Raw genomic sequence first — 18884 nt, forward strand, 5'->3', positions numbered from 1 at the left:
AGACAGTAGGACTCTATCATTGGTCCCTACTATTAAAACAGGAGACAGTAGGACTCTATCATTGGTCTCTACTATTAAAACAGGAGACAGTAGGGCTCTATCATTGGTCTCTACTATTAAAACAGGAGACAGTAGGGCTCTATCATTGGTCTCTACTATTAAAACAGGAGACAGTAGGACTCTATCATTGGTCCCTACTATTAAAACAGGAGACAGTAGGACTCTATCATTGGTCCCTACTATTAAAACAGGAGACAGTAGGACTCTATCATTGGTCCCTACTATTAAAACAGGAGACAGTAGGACTCTATCATTGGTCTCTACTATTAAAACAGGAGACAGTAGGACTCTATCATTGGTCCCTACTATTAAAACAGGAGACAGTAGGACTCTATCATTGGTCTCTACTATTAAAACAGGAGACAGTAGGACTCTATCATTGGTCCCTACTATTAAAACAGGAGACAGTAGGACTCTATCATTGGTCCCTACTATTAAAACAGGAGACAGTAGGGCTCTATCATTGGTCTCTACTATTAAAACAGGAGACAGTAGGGCTCTATCATTGGTCTCTACTATTAAAACAGGAGACAGTAGGACTCTATCATTGGTCCCTACTATTAAAACACGAGACAGTAGGACTCTATCATTGGTCTCTACTATTAAAACAGGGGACAGTAGGACTCTATCATTGGTCTCTACTATTAAAACAGGAGACAGTAGGACTCTATCATTGGTCTCTACTATTAAAACAGGAGACAGCAGGACTCTATCATTGGTCTCTACTATTAAAACAGGGGACAGTAGGGCAGGAGACAGTAGGGCTCTATCATTGGTCTCTACTATTAAAACAGGAGACAGTAGGACTCTATCATTGGTCTCTACTATTAAAACAGGAGACAGTAGGGCTCTATCATTGGTCTCTACTATTAAAACAGGGGACAGTAGGGCTCTATCAATGGTCTCTACTATTAAAACAGGAGACAGTAGGACTCTATCATTGGTCTCTACTATTAAAACAGGAGACAGTAGGACTCTATCATTGGTCTCTACTATTAAAACAGGAGACAGTAGGGCTCTATCATTGGTCTCTACTATTAAAACAGGAGACAGTAGGACTCTATCATTGGTCCCTACTATTAAAACAGGAGACAGTAGGACTCTATCATTGGTCTCTACTATTAAAACAGGAGACAGTAGGACTCTATCATTGGTCTCTACCATTAAAACAGGAGACAGTAGGGCTCTATCATTGGTCTCTACTATTAAAACAGGAGACAGTAGGACTCTATCATTGGTCTCTACCATTAAAACAGGAGACAGTAGGACTCTATCATTGGTCTCTATTATTAAAACAGGACACAGTAGGACTCTATCATTGGTCCCTACTATTTAAACAGGAGACAGTAGGGCTCTATCATTGGTCTTTACTATTAAAACAGGAGACAGTAGGGGTCTATCATTGGTCTCTACTATTAAAACAGGAGACAGTAGGACTCTATCATTGGTCTCTACTATTAAAACAGGAGACAGTAGGACTCTATCATTGGTCCCTACTATTTAAACAGGAGACAGTAGGGCTCTATCATTGGTCTCTACTATTAAAACAGGAGACAGTAGGACTCTATCATTGGTCCCTACTATTAAAACAGGGGACAGTAGGGCTCTATCATTGGTCTTTACTATTAAAACAGGAGACAGTAGGACTCTATCATTGGTCCCTACTATTTAAACAGGAGACAGTAGGGCTCTATCATTGGTCTTTACTATTAAAACAGGAGACAGTAGGGCTCTATCATTGGTCTCTAACATTAAAACAGGAGACAGTAGGACTCTATCATTGGTCTTTACTATTAAAACAGGAGACAGTAGGGGTCTATCATTGGTCTCTACTATTAAAACAGGACACAGTAGGACTCTATCATTGGTCCCTACTATTTAAACAGGAGACAGTAGGGCTCTATCATTGGTCTTTACTATTAAAACAGGAGACAGTAGGACTCTATCATTGGTCTCTACTATTAAAACAGGAGACAGTAGGGCTCTATCATTGGTCTCTACTATTAAAACAGGAGACAGTAGGGGTCTATCATTTGTCTCTACTATTAAAACAGGAGACAGTAGGACTCTATCATTGGTCTTTACTATTAAAACAGGAGACAGTAGGGGTCTATCATTTGTCTCTACTATTAAAACAGGAGACAGTAAGACTCTATCATTGGTCTCTACTATTAAAACAGGGGACAGTAGGACTCTATCATTGGTCCTTACTATTAAAACAGGAGACAGTAGGGGTCTATCATTGGTCTCTACTATTAAAACAGGAGACAGTAGGACTCTATCATTGGTCTCTACTATTAAAACAGGAGACAGTAGGACTCTATCATTGGTCTCTACTATTAAAACAGGAGACAGTAGGGCTCTATCATTGGTCTCTACTATTAAAACAGGAGACAGTAGGACTCTATCATTGGTCTCTACTATTAAAACAGGAGACAGTAGGACTCTATCATTGGTCCCTACTATTAAAACAGGAGACAGTAGGACTCTATCATTGGTCCCTACTATTAAAACAGGAGACAGTAGGACTCTATCATTGGTCTCTACTATTAAAACAGGAGACAGTAGGACTCTATCATTGGTCCCTACTATTAAAACAGGAGACAGTAGGGCTGTATCATTGGTCTCTACCATTAAAACAGGAGACAGTAGGACTCTATCATTGGTCCCTACTATTAAAACAGGAGACAGTAGGGCTCTATCATTGGTCTCTACTATTAAAACAGGAGACAGTAGGGCTCTATCATTGGTCTCTACTATTAAAACAGGAGACAGTAGGACTCTATCATTGGTCTCTATTATTAAAACAGGAGACAGTAGGGCTCTATCATTGGTCTCTACTATTAAAACAGGACACAGTAGGACTCTATCATTGGTCCCTACTATTTAAACAGGGACAGTAGGACTCTATCATTGGTCTTTACTATTAAAACAGGAGACAGTAGGACTCTATCATTGGTCTCTACCATTAAAACAGGAGACAGTAGGACTCTATCATTGGTCCCTACTATTAAAACAGGAGACAGTAGGACTCTATCATTGGTCTCTACTATTAAAACAGGGGACAGTAGGACTCTATCATTGGTCTCTACTATTAAAACAGGGGACAGTAGGACTCTATCATTGGTCTCTACTATTAAAACAGGAGACAGTAGGACTCTATCATTGGTCTCTACTATTAAAACAGGAGACAGTAGGGCTCTATCATTGGTCTCTACTATTAAAACATGAGACAGTAGGGCTCTATCATTGGGCTCTACTATTAAAACAGGAGACAGTAGGACTCTATCATTGGTTTCTACTATTAAAATATGAGACAGTAGGACTCTATCATTGGTCTCTACTATTAAAACAGGAGACAGTAGGACTCTATCATTGGTCTCTACTATTAAAACAGGAGACAGTAGGACTCTATCATTGGTCTCTACTATTAAAACAGGAGACAGTAGGGCTCTATCATTGGTCTCTACTATTAAAACAGGAGACAGTAGAACTCTATCATTGGTCTCTACTATTAAAACAGGAGACAGTAGGACTCTATCATTGGTCCCTACTATTAAAACAGGAGACAGTAGGACTCTATCATTGGTCCCTACTATTAAAACAGGAGACAGTAGGGCTCTATCATTGGTCTCTACTATTAAAACAGGAGACAGTAGGACTCTATCATTGGTCTCTACTATTAAAACAGGAGACAGTAGGACTCTATCATTGGTCTCTACTATTAAAACAGGAGACAGTAGGGCTCTATCATTGGTCTCTACTATTAAAACAGGAGACAGTACGGCTCTATCATTGGTCTCTACTATTAAAACAGGAGACAGTAGGGCTCTATCATTGGTCTCTATTATTAAAACAGGAGACAGTAGGACTCTATCATTGGTCCCTACTATTAAAACAGGAGACAGTAGGGCTCTATCATTGGTCTCTACTATTAAAACAGGAGACAGTAGGGCTCTATCAATGGTTCTTACTATCCACCAGGCGATGATTTGATACGTTGATGATGTGTGCCATTTCCGGTCCGCCATTACAAAACACGGATGTAGAACTACTGTTTGGGGCAATCGGAAACCGTCGACACTTTCCGTAAATTGGTGCTCTTAACACTAAATAACTGATAAATAAATGCAGTAATTACTCGTTTGCGGAAATTGCCGACGGTTTCCGATTGCTGTTTGGGGTTGTTAACTATTTTCCGCTTGTCTTCTTCTTGGTTCTGAAGATTTCTTACTGAAACATCTTCAGAGAAAGCGCATTATTAATTTAATGTCATAATTATACCGGGTGGACATATACTCGCTGTTTTACCCATGTAATTTCGTTAGGCAGCGACGGAAACTTGGTCCCAAGTAAATGAGCATGCGCAGAGACGTTGTTTGCACCGGATATGCTAGTTTCGGGAGTATCGCCAGAATGTCAATTAAACCCCAATGTAAGTCCTTAAAGTCTTCTGGGAGTGTATCATGGTCATTATCAATTGTCCGGCCAGGTATCCCTATAAAACGTGTGAAAATTTGGAGGGATCATTGTGCAAATATTGATTCAGGCGCAACTTGAATGAATTCAGTACTTGCGGAGATAATATTTTTCCGTTTCTAATGTACACTACCCTCCTGTTGGCATGGGGACATATTACGTACGTAGCAGTGTTAGAGATCGATGTGTTTTGAAATCAAATAATGTTTTGTCTCATCTCAGGTAGTCATACGATATATACTATGTATCTGGTTAAAAGTATTTCATCCGAACGTATGTCGGTGAAACAGAGGCAATGGATTCATTGTTTTGATCTCAGCATTTCACATCCAGTGCCACACAAACGCCATGTCAAGGCTATGTGCGGTCACCGACCTGTGACGTCAGGACAAACAACTTCTTGCAGACGAAATTTTATCGTTGTGTGTACGGTAGATGATGAAGCATGTCCTTCGGGTGTAGAATCTGGTGTTCCGAACGTCATCATTGCCGTGGAACCCACACACTACACCCGAGGGAGGGAAGATTCTCTATATACCCGGGTATATATTCCAGTTCTGTTAACCAATCCCCAAGTTTTTACCCAGCATTGTCCTACAGATTTTTATCCTACATTGACGGCATGTGTCACGCCAGAAGGAAAACGAACTTCCGGGCTTCATGCCGGAAACCATTATACCAATAACGGCACCGACAGTAATTGATTTCTGACATGTAATTTTTATCTTGAAAACCCCAAGCAATGTCAATTCTCTTGTCTCGATACGGCTGCGATGGACTTAGTGCGAACGTGGGTTTATCTGATAATTCTCTCGGTATAATTGAAATTAATTTACACTGCATGTGTGTTTGCCTGAATAGACAATTAAGGAATTGAACTACAGTTTGATTAGAAAGAACTGGGATCTTTGAAGGTTTAAATAAATATCAACATACGCATACGATTTAATTGTATTTAATGATTGTTATGTAGCAACAATTCAAATTGATTTAATTTGCTGTAGACCCATTTGCAATAGGGGACATCATTACTACAGTATTAGTGGTGGGGATGTTTGGGGGAGACATCACTACTACAGTACTAGTGGTGGGGATGTTTGGGGGAGACATCACTACTACAGTACTAGTGGTGGGGATGTTTGGGGGAGACATCACTACTACAGTAACTAGTGGTGGGGATGTTTGGGGGAGACATCACTACTACAGTACTAGTGGTGGGGATGTTTGGGGGAGACATCACTACTACAGTACTAGTGGTGGGGATGTTTGGGGGAGACATCACTACTACAGTACTAGTGGTGGGGATGTTTGGGGGAGACATCACTACTACAGTACTAGTGGTGGGGATGTTTGGGGGAGACATCACTACTACAGTACTAGTGGTGGGGATGTTTGGGGGAGACATCACTACTACAGTACTAGTGGTGGGGATGTTTGGGGGAGACATCACTACTACAGTACTATTGGTGGGGATGTTTGGGGGAGACATCACTACTACAGTACTAGTGGTGGGGATGTTTGGGGGAGACATCACTACTACAGTACTAGTGGTGGGGATGTTTGGGGGAGACATCACTACTACAGTACTAGTGGGGGATGTTGGGGGAGACATCACTACTACAGTACTAGTGGTGGGGATGTTTGGGGGAGACATCACTACTACAGTACTAGTGGTGGGGATGTTTGGGGGAGACATCACTACTACAGTACTAGTGGTGGGGATGTTTGGGGGAGACATCACTACTACAGTACTAGTGGTGGGGCATGTTTGGGGGAGACATCACTACTACAGTACTAGTGGTGGGGATGTTTGGGGAGACATCACTACTACAGTACTAGTGGAGGGGATGGTTGGGGGAGACATCACTACTACAGTACTAGTGGTGGGGATGTTTGGGGGAGACATCACTACTACAGTATTAGTGGTGGGGATGTTTGGGGGAGACAATCACTACTACAGTACTAGTGGTGGGGATGTTTGGGGGAGACATCACTACTACAGTACTAGTGGTGGGGATGTTTGGGGGAGACATCACTACTACAGTACTAGTGGTGGGGATGTTTGGGGAGACATCACTACTACAGTACTAGTGGTGGGGATGTTTGGGGGAGACATCACTACTACAGTACTAGTGGTGGGGAATGTTTGGGGAGACATCACTACTACAGTACTAGTGGTGGGGATGTTTGGGGGAGACATCACTACTACAGTACTAGTGGTGGGGATGTTTGGGGGAGACATCACTACTACAGTACTAGTGGTGGGGATGTTTGGGGGAGACATCACTACTACAGTACTAGTGGTGGGGATGTTTGGGGGAGACATCACTACTACAGTACTAGTGGTGGGGATGTTTGGGGAGACATCACTACTACAGTACTAGTGGTGGGGATGTTTGGGGGAGACATCACTACTACAGTACTAGTGGTGGGGATGTTTGGGGGAGACATCACTACTACAGTACTAGTGGTGGGGATGTTTGGGGGAGACATCACTACTACAGTACTAGTGGTGGGGGAGACATCACTACTACAGTACTAGTGGTGGGGATGTTTGGGGGAGACATCACTACTACAGTACTAGTGGTGGGATGTTTGGGGGAGACATCACTACTACAGTACTAGTGGTGGGGATGTTTGGAGGAGACATCACTACTACAGTACTAGTGGTGGGGATGTTTGGGGGAGACATCACTACTACAGTACTAGTGGTGGGGATGTTTGGGGAGACATCACTACTACAGTACTAGTGGTGGGGATGTTTGGGGGAGACATCACTACTACAGTACTAGTGGTGGGGATGTTTGGGGAGACATCACTACTACAGTACTAGTGGTGGGGATGTTTGGGGGAGACATCACTACTACAGTACTAGTGGTGGGGATGTTTGGGGGAGACATCACTACTACAGTACTAGTGTTGGGATGTTTGGGGAGACATCACTACTACAGTACTAGTGGTGGGGATGTTTGGGGGAGACATCACTACTACAGTACTAGTGGTGGGGATGTTTGGGGGAGACATCACTACTACAGTACTAGTGGTGGGGATGTTTGGGGAGACATCACTACTACAGTACTAGTGGTGGGGATGTTTGGGGGAGACATCACTACTACAGTACTAGTGGTGGGGATGTTTGGGGGAGACATCACTACTACAGTACTAGTGGTGGGGATGTTTGGGGGAGACATCACTACTACAGTACTAGTGGTGGGGATGTTTGGGGGAGACATCACTACTACAGTACTAGTGGTGGGGATGTTTGGGGGAGACATCACTACTACAGTACTAGTGGTGGGGATGTTTGGGGGAGACATCACTACTACAGTACTAGTGGTGGGGATGTTTGGGGGAGACATCACTACTACAGTACTAGTGGTGGGGATGTTTGGGGGAGACATCACTACTACAGTACTAGTGGTGGGGATGTTTGGGGAGACATCACTACTACAGTACTAGTGGTGGGGATGTTTGGGGGAGACATCACTACTACAGTACTAGTGGTGGGGATGTTTGGGGGAGACATCACTACTACAGTACTAGTGGTGGGGATGTTTGGGGGAGACATCACTACTACAGTACTAGTGGTGGGGATGTTTGGGGGAGACATCACTACTACAGTATTAGTGGTGGGGATGTTTGGGGGAGACATCACTACTACAGTACTAGTGGTGGGGATGTTTGGGGGAGACATCACTACTACAGTACTAGTGGTGGGGATGTTTGGGGAGACATCACTACTACAGTACTAGTGGTGGGGATGTTTGGGGGAGACATCACTACTACAGTACTAGTGGTGGGGATGTTTGGGGGAGACATCACTACTACAGTACTAGTGGTGGGGATGTTTGGGGGAGACATCACTACTACAGTACTAGTGGTGGGGATGTTTGGGGGAGACATCACTACTACAGTACTAGTGGTGGGGATGTTTGGGGGAGACATCACTACTACAGTACTAGTGGTGGGGATGTTTGGGGGAGACATCACTACTACAGTACTAGTGGTGGGGATGTTTGGGGGAGACATCACTACTACAGTACTAGTGGTGGGGATGTTTGGGGAGACATCACTACTACAGTACTAGTGGTGGGGATGTTTGGGGGAGACATCACTACTACAGTACTAGTGGTGGGGATGTTTGGGGGAGACATCACTACTACAGTACTAGTGGTGGGGATGTTTGGGGGAGACATCACTACTACAGTACTAGTGGTGGGGATGTTTGGGGGAGACATCACTACTACAGTACTAGTGGTGGGGATGTTTGGGGAGACATCACTACTACAGTACTAGTGGTGGGGATGTTTGGGGAGACATCACTACTACAGTACTAGTGGTGGGGATGTTTGGGGGAGACATCACTACTACAGTACTAGTGGTGGGGATGTTTGGGGGAGACATCACTACTACAGTACTAGTGGTGGGGATGTTTGGGGGAGACATCACTACTACAGTACTAGTGGTGGGGATGTTTGGGGGAGACATCACTACTACAGTACTAGTGGTGGGGATGTTTGGGGGAGACATCACTACTACAGTACTAGTGGTGGGGATGTTTGGGGGAGACATCACTACTACAGTACTAGTGGTGGGGATGTTTGGGGGAGACATCACTACTACAGTACTAGTGGTGGGGATGTTTGGGGGAGACATCACTACTACAGTACTAGTGGTGGGGATGTTTGGGGGAGACATCACTACTACAGTACTAGTGGTGGGGATGTTTGGGGGAGACATCACTACTACAGTACTAGTGGTGGGGATGTTTGGGGGAGACATCACTACTACAGTACTAGTGGTGGGGATGTTTGGGGGAGACATCACTACTACAGTACTAGTGGTGGGGATGTTTGGGGGAGACATCACTACTACAGTACTAGTGGTGGGGATGTTTGGGGGAGACATCACTACTACAGTACTAGTGGTGGGGATGTTTGGGGGAGACATCACTACTACAGTACTAGTGGTGGGGATGTTTGGGGAGACATCACTACTACAGTACTAGTGGTGGGGATGTTTGGGGGAGACATCACTACTACAGTACTAGTGGTGGGGATGTTTGGGGGAGACATCACTACTACAGTACTAGTGGTGGGGATGTTTGGGGGAGACATCACTACTACAGTACTAGTGGTGGGGATGTTTGGGGGAGACATCACTACTACAGTACTAGTGGTGGGGATGTTTGGGGGAGACATCACTACTACAGTACTAGTGGTGGGATGTTTGGGGGAGACATCACTACTACAGTACTAGTGGTGGGGATGTTTGGGGGAGACATCACTACTACAGTACTAGTGGCGGGATGTTTGGGGAGACATCACTACTACAGTACTAGTGGTGGGGATGTTTGGGGGAGACATCACTACTACAGTACTAGTGGTGGGGATGTTTGGGGGAGACATCACTACTACAGTACTAGTGGTGGGGATGTTTGGGGAGACATCACTACTACAGTACTAGTGGTGGGGATGTTTGGGGGAGACATCACTACTACAGTACTAGTGGTGGGGATGTTTGGGGGAGACATCACTACTACAGTACTAGTGGTGGGGATGTTTGGGGGAGACATCACTACTACAGTACTAGTGGTGGGGATGTTTGGGGGAGACATCACTACTACAGTACTAGTGGTGGGGATGTTTGGGGGAGACATCACTACTACAGTACTAGTGGTGGGGATGTTTGGGGGAGACATCACTACTACAGTACTAGTGGTGGGGATGTTTGGGGGAGACATCACTACTACAGTACTAGTGGTGGGGATGTTTGGGGGAGACATCACTACTACAGTACTAGTGTGGGGATGTTTGGGGGAGACATCACTACTACAGTACTAGTGGTGGGGATGTTTGGGGGAGACATCACTACTACAGTACTAGTGGTGGGGATGTTTGGGGGAGACATCACTACTACAGTACTAGTGGTGGGGATGTTTGGGGGAGACATCACTACTACAGTACTAGTGGTGGGGATGTTTGGGGGAGACATCACTACTACAGTACTAGTGGTGGGGATGTTTGGGGAGACATCACTACTACAGTACTAGTGGTGGGGATGTTTGGGGGAGACATCACTACTACAGTACTAGTGGTGGGGATGTTTGGGGGAGACATCACTACTACAGTACTAGTGGTGGGGATGTTTTGGGGGAGACATCACTACTACAGTACTAGTGGTGGGGATGTTTGGGGGAGACATCACTACTACAGTACTAGTGGTGGGGATGTTTGGGGAGACATCACTACTACAGTACTAGTGGTGGGGATGTTTGGGGGAGACATCACTACTACAGTACTAGTGGTGGGGATGTTTGGGGGAGACATCACTACTACAGTACTAGTGGTGGGGATGTTTGGGGGAGACATCACTACTACAGTACTGGTGGTGGGGATGTTTTTGGGGAGACATCACTACTACAGTACTAGTGGTGGGGATGTTTGGGGGAGACATCACTACTACAGTACTAGTGGTGGGGATGTTTGGGGGAGACATCACTACTACAGTACTAGTGGTGGGGATGTTTGGGGGAGACATCACTACTACAGTACTATTGGTGGGGATGTTTGGGGAGACATCACTACTACAGTACTAGTGGTGGGGATGTTTGGGGGAGACATCACTACTACAGTACTAGTGGTGGGGATGTTTGGGGGAGACATCACTACTACAGTACTAGTGGTGGGGATGTTTGGGGGAGACATCACTACTACAGTACTAGTGGTGGGGATGTTTGGGGGAGACATCACTACTACAGTACTAGTGGTGGGGATGTTTGGGGGAGACATCACTACTACAGTACTAGTGGTGGGGATGTTTGGGGGAGACATCACTACTACAGTACTAGTGGTGGGGATGTTTGGGGGAGACATCACTACTACAGTACTAGTGGTGGGGATGTTTGGGGGAGACATCACTACTACAGTACTAGTGGTGGGGATGTTTGGGGGAGACATCACTACTACAGTACTAGTGGTGGGGATGTTTGGGGGAGACATCACTACTACAGTACTAGTGGTGGGGATGTTTGGGGGAGACATCACTACTACAGTACTAGTGGTGGGGATGTTTGGGGGAGACATCACTACTACAGTACTAGTGGTGGGGATGTTTGGGGAGACATCACTACTACAGTACTAGTGGTGGGGATGTTTGGGGGAGACATCACTACTACAGTACTAGTGGTGGGGATGTTTGGGGGAGACATCACTACTACAGTACTAGTGGTGGGGATGTTTGGGGGAGACATCACTACTACAGTACTAGTGGTGGGGATGTTTGGGGGAGACATCACTACTACAGTACTAGTGGTGGGGATGTTTGGGGGAGACATCACTACTACAGTACTAGTGGTGGGGATGTTTGGGGGAGACATCACTACTACAGTACTAGTGGTGGGGATGTTTGGGGGAGACATCACTACTACAGTACTAGTGGTGGGGATGTTTGGGGGAGACATCACTACTACAGTACTAGTGGTGGGGATGTTTGGGGGAGACATCACTACTACAGTACTAGTGGTGGGGATGTTTGGGGGAGACATCACTACTACAGTACTAGTGGTGGGGATGTTTGGGGGAGACATCACTACTACAGTACTAGTGGTGGGGATGTTTGGGGAGACATCACTACTACAGTACTAGTGGTGGGGATGTTTGGGGAGACATCACTACTACAGTACTAGTGGTGGGGATGTTTGGGGAGACATCACTACTACAGTACTAGTGGTGGGGATGTTTGGGGGAGACATCACTACTACAGTACTAGTGGTGGGGATGTTTGGGGGAGACATCACTACTACAGTACTAGTGGTGGGGATGTTTGGGGGAGACATCACTACTACAGTACTAGTGGTGGGGATGTTTGGGGGAGACATCACTACTACAGTACTAGTGGTGGGGATGTTTGGGGGAGACATCACTACTACAGTACTAGTGGTGGGGATGTTTGGGGGAGACATCACTACTACAGTACTAGTGGTGGGGATGTTTGGGGGAGACATCACTACTACAGTATTAGTGGTGGGGATGTTTGGGGGAGACATCACTACTACAGTACTAGTGGTGGGGATGTTTGGGGGAGACATCACTACTACAGTACTAGTGGTGGGGATGTTTGGGGGAGACATCACTACTACAGTACTAGTGGTGGGGATGTTTGGGGAGACATCACTACTACAGTACTAGTGGTGGGGATGTTTGGGGGAGACATCACTACTACAGTACTAGTGGTGGGGATGTTTGGGGGAGACATCACTACTACAGTACTAGTGGTGGGGATGTTTGGGGGAGACATCACTACTACAGTACTAGTGGTGGGGATGTTTGGGGGAGACATCACTACTACAGTACTAGTGGTGGGGATGTTTGGGGGAGACATCACTACTACAGTACTAGTGGTGGGGATGTTTGGGGGAGACATCACTACTACAGTACTAGTGGTGGGGATGTTTGGGGGAGACATCACTACTACAGTACTAGTGGTGGGGATGTTTGGGGGAGACATCACTACTACAGTACTAGTGGTGGGGATGTTTGGGGGAGACATCACTACTACAGTACTAGTGGTGGGGATGTTTGGGGGAGACATCACTACTACAGTACTAGTGGTGGGGATGTTTGGGGGAGACATCACTACTACAGTACTAGTGGTGGGGATGTTTGGGGGAGACATCACTACTACAGTACTAGTGGTGGGGATGTTTGGGGGAGACATCACTACTACAGTACTAGTGGTGGGGATGTTTGGGGGAGACATCACTACTACAGTACTAGTGGTGGGGATGTTTGGGGGAGACATCACTACTACAGTACTAGTGGTGGGGATGTTTGGGGGAGACATCACTACTACAGTACTAGTGGTGGGGATGTTTGGGGGAGACATCACTACTACAGTACTAGTGGTGGGGATGTTTGGGGGAGACATCACTACTACAGTACTAGTGGTGGGGATGTTTGGGGGAGACATCACTACTACAGTACTAGTGGTGGGGATGTTTGGGGGAGACATCACTACTACAGTACTAGTGGTGGGGATGTTTGGGGGAGACATCACTACTACAGTACTAGTGGTGGGGATGTTTGGGGGAGACATCACTACTACAGTACTAGTGGTGGGGATGTTTGGGGGAGACATCACTACTACAGTACTAGTGGTGGGGATGTTTGGGGAGACATCACTACTACAGTACTAGTGGTGGGGATGTTTGGGGGAGACATCACTACTACAGTACTAGTGGTGGGGATGTTTGGGGGAGACATCACTACTACAGTACTAGTGGTGGGGATGTTTGGGGGAGACATCACTACTACAGTACTAGTGGTGGGGATGTTTGGGGGAGACATCACTACTACAGTACTAGTGGTGGGGATGTTTGGGGGAGACATCACTACTACAGTACTAGTGGTGGGGATGTTTGGGGGAGACATCACTACTACAGTACTAGTGGTGGGGATGTTTGGGGGAGACATCACTACTACAGTACTAGTGGTGGGGATGTTTGGGGGAGACATCACTACTACAGTACTAGTGGTGGGGATGTTTGGGGAGACATCACTACTACAGTACTAGTGGTGGGGATGTTTGGGGGAGACATCACTACTACAGTACTAGTGGTGGGGATGTTTGGGGGAGACATCACTACTACAGTACTAGTGGTGGGGATGTTTGGGGGAGACATCACTACTACAGTACTAGTGGTGGGGATGTTTGGGGGAGACATCACTACTACAGTACTAGTGGTGGGGATGTTTGGGGGAGACATCACTACTACAGTACTAGTGGTGGGGATGTTTGGGGGAGACATCACTACTACAGTACTAGTGGTGGGGATGTTTGGGGGAGACATCACTACTACAGTACTAGTGGTGGGGATGTTTGGGGGAGACATCACTACTACAGTACTAGTGGTGGGGATGTTTGGGGGAGACATCACTACTACAGTACTAGTGGTGGGGATGTTTGGGGGAGACATCACTACTACAGTACTAGTGGTGGGGATGTTTGGGGGAGACATCACTACTACAGTACTAGTGGTGAGGATGTTTGGGGGAGACATCACTACTACAGTACTAGTGGTGGGGATGTTTGGGGGAGACATCACTACTACAGTACTAGTGGTGGGGATGTTTGGGGGAGACATCACTACTACAGTACTAGTGGTGGGGATGTTTGGGGGAGACATCACTACTACAGTACTAGTGGTGGGGATGTTTGGGGGAGACATCACTACTACAGTACTAGTGGTGGGGATGTTTGGGGGAGACATCACTACTACAGTACTAGTGGTGGGATGTTTGGGGGAGACATCACTACTACAGTACTAGTGGTGGGGATGTTTGGGGGAGACATCACTACTACAGTACTAGTGGTGGGGATGTTTGGGGGAGACATCACTACTACAGTACTAGTGGTGGGGATGTTTGGGGGAGACATCACTACTACAGTACTAGTGGTGGGGATGTTTGGGGGAGACATCACTACTACAGTACTAGTGGTGGGGATGTTTGGGGGAGACATCACTACTACAGTACTAGTGGTGGGGATGTTTGGGGGAGACATCACTACTACAGTACTAGTGGTGGGGATGTTTGGGGGAGACATCACTACTACAGTACTAGTGGTGGGGATGTTTGGGGGAGACATCACTACTACAGTACTAGTGGTGGGGATGTTTGGGGGAGACATCACTACTACAGTACTAGTGGTGGGGATGTTTGGGGGAGACATCACTACTACAGTACTAGTGGTGGGGATGTTTGGGGGAGACATCACTACTACAGTACTAGTGGTGGGGATGTTTGGGGGAGACATCACTACTACAGTACTAGTGGTGGGGATGTTTGGGGGAGACATCACTACTACAGTACTAGTGGTGGGGATGTTTGGGGGAGACATCACTACTACAGTACTAGTGGTGGGGATGTTTGGGGGAGACATCACTACTACAGTACTAGTGGTGGGGATGTTTGGGGGAGACATCACTACTACAGTACTAGTGGTGGGGATGTTTGGGGGAGACATCACTACTACAGTACTAGTGGTGGGGATGTTTGGGGAGACATCACTACTACAGTACTAGTGGTGGGGATGTTTGGGGGAGACATCACTACTACAGTACTAGTGGTGGGGATGTTTGGGGGAGACATCACTACTACAGTACTAGTGGTGGGGATGTTTGGGGGAGACATCACTACTACAGTACTAGTGGTGGGGATGTTTGGGGGAGACATCACTACTACAGTACTAGTGGTGGGGATGTTTGGGGGAGACATCACTACTACAGTACTAGTGGTGGGGATGTTTGGGGGAGACATCACTACTACAGTACTAGTGGTGGGGATGTTTGGGGGAGACATCACTACTACAGTACTAGTGGTGGGGATGTTTGGGGGGACATCACTACTACAGTACTAGTGGTGGGGATGGTTGGGGGAGACATCACTACTACAGTACTAGTGGTGGGGATGTTTGGGGGAGACATCACTACTACAGTACTAGTGGTGGGGATGTTTGGGGGAGACATCACTACTACAGTACTAGTGGTGGGGATGTTTGGGGGAGACATCACTACTACAGTACTAGTGGTGGGGATGTTTGGGGGAGACATCACTACTACAGTACTAGTGGTGGGGATGTTTGGGGGAGACATCACTACTACAGTACTAGTGGTGGGGATGTTTGGGGGAGACATCACTACTACAGTACTAGTGGTGGGGATGTTTGGGGAGACATCACTACTACAGTACTAGTGGTGGGGATGTTTGGGGAGACATCACTACTACAGTACTAGTGGTGGGGATGTTTGGGGGAGACATCACTACTACAGTACTAGTGGTGGGGATGTTTGGGGGAGACATCACTACTACAGTACTAGTGGTGGGGATGTTTGGGGGAGACATCACTACTACAGTACTAGTGGTGGGGATGTTTGGGGAGACATCACTACTACAGTACTAGTGGTGGGGATGTTTGGGGGAGACATCACTACTACAGTACTAGTGGTGGGGATGTTTGGGGGAGACATCACTACTACAGTACTAGTGGTGGGGATGTTTGGGGGAGACATCACTACTACAGTACTAGTGGTGGGGATGTTTGGGGGAGACATCACTACTACAGTACTAGCTGGTGGGGATGTTTGGGGGAGACATCACTACTACAGTACTAGTGGTGGGGATGTTTGGGGGAGACATCACTACTACAGTACTAGTGGTGGGGATGTTTGGGGGAGACATCACTACTACAGTACTAGTGGTGGGGATGTTTGGGCGAGACATCACTACTACAGTACTAGTGGTGGGGATGTTTGGGGGAGACATCACTACTACAGTACTAGTGGTGGGGATGTTTGGGGGAGACATCACTACTACAGTACTAGTGGTGGGGATGTTTGGGGGAGACATCACTACTACAGTACTAGTGGTGGGGATGTTTGGGGGAGACATCACTACTACAGTACTAGTGGTGGGGATGTTTGGGGAGACATCACTACTACAGTACTAGTGGTGGGGATGTTTGGGGGAGACATCACTACTACAGTACTAGTGGTGGGGATGTTTGGGGGAGACATCACTACTACAGTACTAGTGGTGGGGATGTTTGGGGAGACATCACTACTACAGTACTATGGTGGGGATGTTTGGGGGAGACATCACTACTACAGTACTAGTGGTGGGGATGTTTGGGGGAGACATCACTACTATAGTACTAGTGGTGGGGATGTTTGGGGGGAGACATCACTGCTACAGTACTAGTGGTGGGGATGTTTGGGGGAGACATCACTACTACAGTTCTAGTGGTGGGGTGGGGAGACATCACTACTACAGTACTAGTGGTGGGGATGTTTGGGGGAGACATCACTACTACAGTATTAGTGGTGGGGATGTTTGGGGGAGACATCACTACTACAGTACTAGTGGTGGGGATGTTTGGGGAGACATCACTACTACAGTACTAGTGGTGGGGATGTTTGGGGGAGACATCACTACTACAGTACTAGTGGTGGGGATGTTTGGGGGAGACATCACTACTACAGTACTAGTGGTGGGGATGTTTGGGGGAGACATCACTACTACAGTACTTGTGATGGGGATGTTTGGGGAGACATCACTACTACAGTACTAGTGGTGGGGATGTTTGGGGGGAGACATCACTACTACAGTACTAGTGGTGGGGATGTTTGGGGGAGACAATCACTACTACAGTACTAGTGGTGGGGATGTTTGGGGGAGACATACACTACTACAGTACTAGTGGTGGGGATGTTTGGGGGAGACATCACTACTACAGTACTAGTGGTGGGGATGTTTGGGGGAGACATCACTACTACAGTACTAGTGGTGGGGATGTTTGGGGGAGACATCACTACTACAGTACTAGTGGTGGGGATGTTTGGGGGAGACATCACTACTACAGTACTAGTGGTGGGGAGACATCACTACTACAGTACTAGTGGTGTGGGAGACATCACTACTACAGTACTAGTGGTGGGGATGTTTGGGGGAGACATCACTACTACAGTACTAGTAGTGGGGATGTTTGGGGGAGACATCACTACTACAGTACTAGTGGTGGGGATGTTTGGGGGAGACATCACTACTACAGTACTAGTGGTGGGGATGTTTGGGGGAGACATCACTACTACAGTACTAGTGGTGGGGATGTTTGGGGGAGACATCACTACTACAGTACTAGTGGTGGGGATGTTTTATATTTAATTTGGAGGTTAGCAAACATTGCTTGCGAGATCCACGCTTGATTTAAAAATGGCTGTAAAATCGGCTGTGAACGTATGTTTCCTTAATCTGCAAACGGAAGTGATGTGGGTGGCATTTATTTGGTAATCTAAAAAGATATCCATCTTTATGGAATACTGGATATTTTCTGTTTCGAAAAAGATTAAAAACTCGTTTGTCTACACAGCGTACAATTTTATTCTGTTGAAAAGCTGATAAACTTGATGAGGAACGTTTAGAATTATTATTTATAAAGCTGAGATGTCTTATTGGAATGAGTAAATCAGTATTTGGAGAATTTGTTTTCCGAAAGCTAATGATCTTTAGGTTTTCAACGTTCGCCAAAGTACCTGTTTCAAAGCTTATAGAGATATAATTGTCCGGAATTACTCCGGTAGATTTTCCTGAGATATTAATTAATTTCAGAAAGAAAATGTACTGTTGAAGAGGGTTGCTATTTTGGAACTTTTCTTTTTGTTCTTTTGTTTTTTTTGTGTTTTTTTTTTGTTTGTTTTTTTGTTTTTTGTTGTTGTTTAAAAAAAAAATTGTTTTTGTTCTTTTTTTTTGTTTTGTTTTTTAATCTTCACATATTTATTTACCAAACCT

The sequence above is a fragment of the Pecten maximus genome, chromosome 19, assembly GCF_902652985.1.
Source record: "Pecten maximus chromosome 19, xPecMax1.1, whole genome shotgun sequence".
In the NCBI taxonomy this organism is placed as follows: Eukaryota; Metazoa; Mollusca; class Bivalvia; order Pectinida; family Pectinidae; genus Pecten; species Pecten maximus.